Genomic DNA, 5,273 nt, shown 5'->3' with positions numbered 1-5,273 from the left:
CTCCTTCCTTTTTAAAAAAATTATTTTTTATTTGTGTGTGTGTGTGTGTGTGTGTGTGTGTGTGTCCAGCTCCGCCCACCAGGGGGCGGGGCTGGCTGGCATGTGGTGCTGGGGGATTGAAGCGTGGTCCCTGTGCTTTGCTAAGCTTGTTCTAAGTAGGTGCTCTGGACCACTGAGCCATCTCACCAGCCCCGAGCTCCCCATTCTTTCCTTTTATTTTTTTAATCCCCATCCTTTCCTTTTGCCTTCTCCATTGGCTTTATTAGAACCAAAACCTGAGCTCTCTGGTTGCATGATCCATAGAAGTCAAACTTTGGGAATTACTGTGACAATGTACCCACTTAACCCTCACCTTCCTCAGCCTGGAAGTCTCCTGAAGACCGAAACTTCCCTACCCTTTACATTCCCATCTCCAACTTTCGGTCTCTACATCTGCCCTGCAGCAGTATCCATCAAAGGGTGTTTGATGGGATAATGTATTAGCACTGAAGTCTAGATTGCTTCAGGAAATGTGGCACCAATAAACAGCCCCAGGCCTCTGACTAGGAGAAGGCAGGCGTGAAAAGCCCTTCTGCAGGCCGAAGTGGGACATGTATAGAAATGGTGACCTAAGCAACAGGCCTTGCAGAATGGCCTGTGTTGCTCTAGCTGATGCTTTCACTTCTGAATTTAGAAAGAGAACATTCCCTGGCCCAGGCACAAGCCCGCTGAGCTCTTGGAGTATGGGCAGCCTTCGAAGAAAATGAGTTTCTGTGATAGCTATTTGTTTTCATTTACTTCCTGATTGATTGATTGATTGATTGATTGATTGAGACAGGGTCTCACTGTGAAGCCCAGACTGGCCTCAAACTCATGGCAATCCTCCTGCCTAGTTTCCCGAGTATTGGGATCACAGATGTGTATCACCAAACCCAGCTTCCCCTCCATTTTTTTTTAATTTTTATTTATTTATTTATTTATTTATTTATTTATGTGTGTGTGTGTGTGTGTGTTGCTGGGGGATTGAACCATGGTCCCTGTGCTTTGCTAAGCTTGTTCTAAGTAGGTGCTTTAGACCACTGAGCCATCTCACCAGCCCGCCCCTCCATTTTTAAAAGGAAAATTTATTTAACAATTTTCACATAGTACATAAAAGCCAATCCCAATACAATGAAAGATATAAACCAAGACCTCATAAAAGCACCAAGGCAAAATCTTAAGGTTATTGATATTTCATCTCAAAATGTTCCCATTGATTTAAAAAATGCTGGAACTTAGTACCTTATAGGTTGTAAAAGAAATGTGAATTCACAGCCAACTGCTTCACTGCTAATTGTAGACACAGCTCCAATATTTGCATTTCAAAAAAGCATGCCTTTCAACTGGTCCCCAAAAATGTTCTGTGTGCTGTGAGATGCAAACATTTAAGATAATTCAGCTATTTTAACCTAAATCTGTTTACTGCTTAGCCACATCTGTCAGTATAACTGAGAATAGCTGAAAATTGTTTAGAATTGTTTTATCAACCTCCACATTTTAAAGTGATACAAATGCATCTCTGGGGTGTATTACAGAGAGGAAAAGATTTATAAAGGAGCTGATGCAGGCTAACTGCTGTGGATAGCTGGCACAAAGTCCTCAATGTGTTTGTTTCAGAACTAAGTGATCCTCTGCAGCCACATCCTCAGAACTAACCCCCCAGCATCACCAGTCAAGCCCTCCTGCAAGGAAGTGGCTGTGGAAACTGAGGCAAGCACGGGCAGCACCCTCTGTCACCTGGAAAAACAGTTCTGTTCTCCATGCAGTAGCACATTATTTGGGACATTTAGTATACGTAGAGGGATGGGCTTGAAATCTTAAGGATGCAAAATGGGATACAGAAGAAAATGAAAGGAAACAGAATTATCTTAAAGATCTATGGTGGAAAACAATTTGGTAAAGAATCACAAAGACAGTTTTCCTTTCCTCTTAGCACCTCCAAAGTACTGGCTACAGACTTGTAAAAACGTTACAAAGATTATGTCTTGGTGGTCTCAAAGTGTTATTTGTATTTAGCACATGGCAGCTCTTCACTATGTGAGTTTTACTTTACGTCCTTCACCATGCAGTTCTTTACCAATCAAGTAAATTCACCCAGAGCTACCTTTGCTGACCCGGCATCAGATGCAGGGCACCCTGGCCTTCCTCCGCCTGCAGGTTTACTGCGTGCTGGTCTGTGGTCAGTTCTGAGATGACCAAGAGCAGAGTAGACAGACTGCTGGGCCAGAGGCTAAGTGTGAGCCAGCTCGGAGAAGCACCAAGAACCAGAGGAACATGGGAAGGCCCTGGCGGTGGACAGAGGAGTGCTCATAGGTCAGTAAAGAGAAAAGGGGAGACGCTGATGTCACTTGGGATTCAGCTTGAGAGAATTCTAAGCTGCACTAGAAGCCACTTTGAAAGATCATTGTCTTGGGGGTGAGGGATACAGTTCAGTGATGGCATATCTGCTCAGTATGTCCGAAGTTCTGGGTTTAAGTCCGAGCACTACACATACCCAAAAGGAAAGAAAAATCATTCCCTTGATTGTGGTGGCAGATACATAACTGTACCATAACAAACACCCAAGGCTGAGTGTTTTCTAAAGAAAAGAGCTTTATTTAGCTCACATCTTTGAGGCTAAAAGCTCAAGCAGTATGAATTGGCTCTGGCAAGGACCCTGTAAGCACATCCATCACAGAGATGGCGTCATGGCAGGAGTATGTGTGAAAGGGCTCACGTAGCGAGATGGGAAGCCGGAGTACAGAGGGGCGCCTCCCTCTCTGCCGCTCAGGAGACCAAGCTTTTGTCACAGAAAGCGTTGGAGGATGCATTCCAACTGTATCCATGATCTACCCAAGTGACTCAACTGCACCTGCACACAGACACAAACACACCGACATCTGACAAACTCTCTGCATTGCACCCATGTCAGCTTCCTAGTTGTTCTGTAGTTGTGCAAGATGCTACCATTAAGGAAAAGCCGGATGAAGGGTGCATGGGATCTTCCTGCCCACTGTTGCTTTTTCTTTTTTCTTTTAAAACTTTTTTATTTTCCCTTTCTTTTGTAACTTCCTGTAATCTATAATGATTTAAAAATCTTGAAATTTAAGTTTACAAATAGTTCATTCTGGCTCAGTATGAAGAAGGAATGGAGACTTCTGCAGCAGCCGAGGCAGGAAATAGCTTAGAGCACTGGGCTCTGTTGAGGTAAATCTACCAAGGCGGATGGAATTTAAGTGCCCTGAAATAAAAGGCCCCCCTAACAGATTAGATGCTGCAACGGGTGAAGGGACAAGGGAGGAACCAAGGATCACACAGAAGTTAATACTTTCTTTCTCTTCTATGACAAAGTCTTTACTTTCACTTGTGAATGATGATCGGAACACTAGATAACAGGTAACAAGTTCTTGAGTACTATTATGAGGTAAATGTTTTTATTTTGTTTTGTTTTGTTTTGAGACAGGGCTTCACCACATTGTCCGGACAGGCCTGGATCTGATACGCAGCTCAGGCTGACCTCAAAGTAGTCACCCTCCTGCCTCGCCACCCAGTGCTGGGATTGCAGGTGAGCACCACCACACCAGCTCAGCTAGTCATTTTGGTTAAAATGAGCTAAGCATAGCCGAAGCAAGTATATTCATCTTCATTGTTTTAATTCTTCTTCAGCATATTCTTTTTTTTTTTTTAATGTATTTAGTACAGGGTCTACAAGATCTCACTACACAGATCAGACTCAGTGATTCTCCTGTTTTCAGCCTCCCAAGCGCTATTCTATTTTAAGGCTAGCTTCTGTTTCACAGAAGTTACAAACAACTAGTTACTACTTTTTCATAGATAAAGGTCCTGGCCTTTAAGAAAGTATAAGGAGAAAAGTTATTTAATCCCCCCCCTTTTTTTTTTGTATTTTAGGGAAGGGTCTACAGGGTGTTCAGGGTCTCACTACTAGATCAGACTCCTGGTGATCTGCCTGTTTGTAGTCTCCCAAGATCTGGGATTACAGGCACACACCACCACGCCCAGTCTCAATTGCCCTCTCAGCATGCTCCAGGGGCAGGACAGGCATGGCCGGCCTGGGGATCGAACCTCTGGTCCCTGAGATTGCTAGCAGCTACTTTAACCTTCCTTTTTAAAAAGAACTGTTTTGTTTTGTTTTGTTTTTTTCCTACTAAATCTAAGACAGAAAAGCCAATACTGATGCACGTGTTGCTTGAGTTAAAAGTGTAGGAAAACAGGCAACATATACTCAGTACGTTGCTAATAAATAAGTAAAAAGATGAATCTTTGCAGAAGGCACATGCCTGTGCAAAGAAGCTAGATGTGCCACCCTCTAAAAAGTGAAGGGGACTGTTATACAACATAAGAAAGGAGCCAAAGAGATAGCTCAGCAGACTGAAGCGCCTGCTTAGGCAAGCGCAGGGACTGAGGTTTGATCCCTGGCACCACATGCCATGCCATCCCCCCTCCCCAGGGTAGAGTCAGAGTCCAGGCATGGTGGTGCATGCCCATAATCCTGGCGCTGGGGAGGCTGAAAGCAGGAGGATCACTATGAGTCCCAACTGCATAGTGAGATCCTGTACCAACCAAATACATCAAAACAAAACAAAAGCATAAGAAATAACTTCATGCATTTCGTAAGACAGAAATCGACCTCGAAGAAGCTTCGCGTTCCAGGAGAGCTCCTAAACACCAGCTCACCACAGGTGCTTCTTTCTTCTACCCACTTACGTGGTAGTTTTCATCGATTTCTGACCAGATCGCAGACAAAGGCCAGGAGGTCATCTAGGACCCCTTCCCGCCTGCCAGAAGGGGGTCTGCAGGACGGGTATCTTCTCCTGGGTCTCCTTTTCCCCGTCACTGCTGCCGATGCTGGGGACCCTAAGGCCACAGCTTCCTCGGTCTTGAACTCCTTCTCCCTCTGCAGGAGGTGCTGCTCAGTCTCAACCTGGCCTTCTTCGGCCTGCTTCAGTCTCCAGTTCTTTCACTTGTGGGCCTCTGACACCTTCTCTGTGGCTGCTTCTTGGCTTGCAGCAGCTGCTGGATTCCTTGAGACTGGGTTGCCATGCCTGCTGCGGCTGTCGGGGCAAGTGAGTGGCCTGACAGGGCCAATAGCACCACGGATCAGCTGACCTGCACCAAAGTGTTCAAGTATTTTGGCTTTGTTTTTTTTGGTACCAGAAATCGAACTCAGGACCTTGCACTTGTCAGGCAGGCATTTGTACTGCTAAGCTACATTCCTGACTCTTCTTTTTATTCTTAATAAAATAATTCAAGAAAAA

The 5,273-nt window shown here is 44.8% G+C and overlaps 1 pseudogene; it reads right to left on the bottom strand.

The window, feature by feature from the left end:
• Positions 1 to 4,710: 4,710 nt before the first annotated feature.
• LOC101586354 lies at positions 4,711 to 5,058 on the bottom strand (annotated as a pseudogene).
• Between the last annotated feature and the right edge of the window lie 215 nt (positions 5,059 to 5,273).

This window comes from Octodon degus, unplaced genomic scaffold (assembly GCF_000260255.1).
Source record: "Octodon degus isolate 3935 unplaced genomic scaffold, OctDeg1.0 scaffold00246, whole genome shotgun sequence".
Classification (NCBI taxonomy): Eukaryota; Metazoa; Chordata; class Mammalia; order Rodentia; family Octodontidae; genus Octodon; species Octodon degus.
Note: the sequence above shows the minus strand (reverse complement) of the source record. Positions and strands in the feature narration are given on the sequence as shown.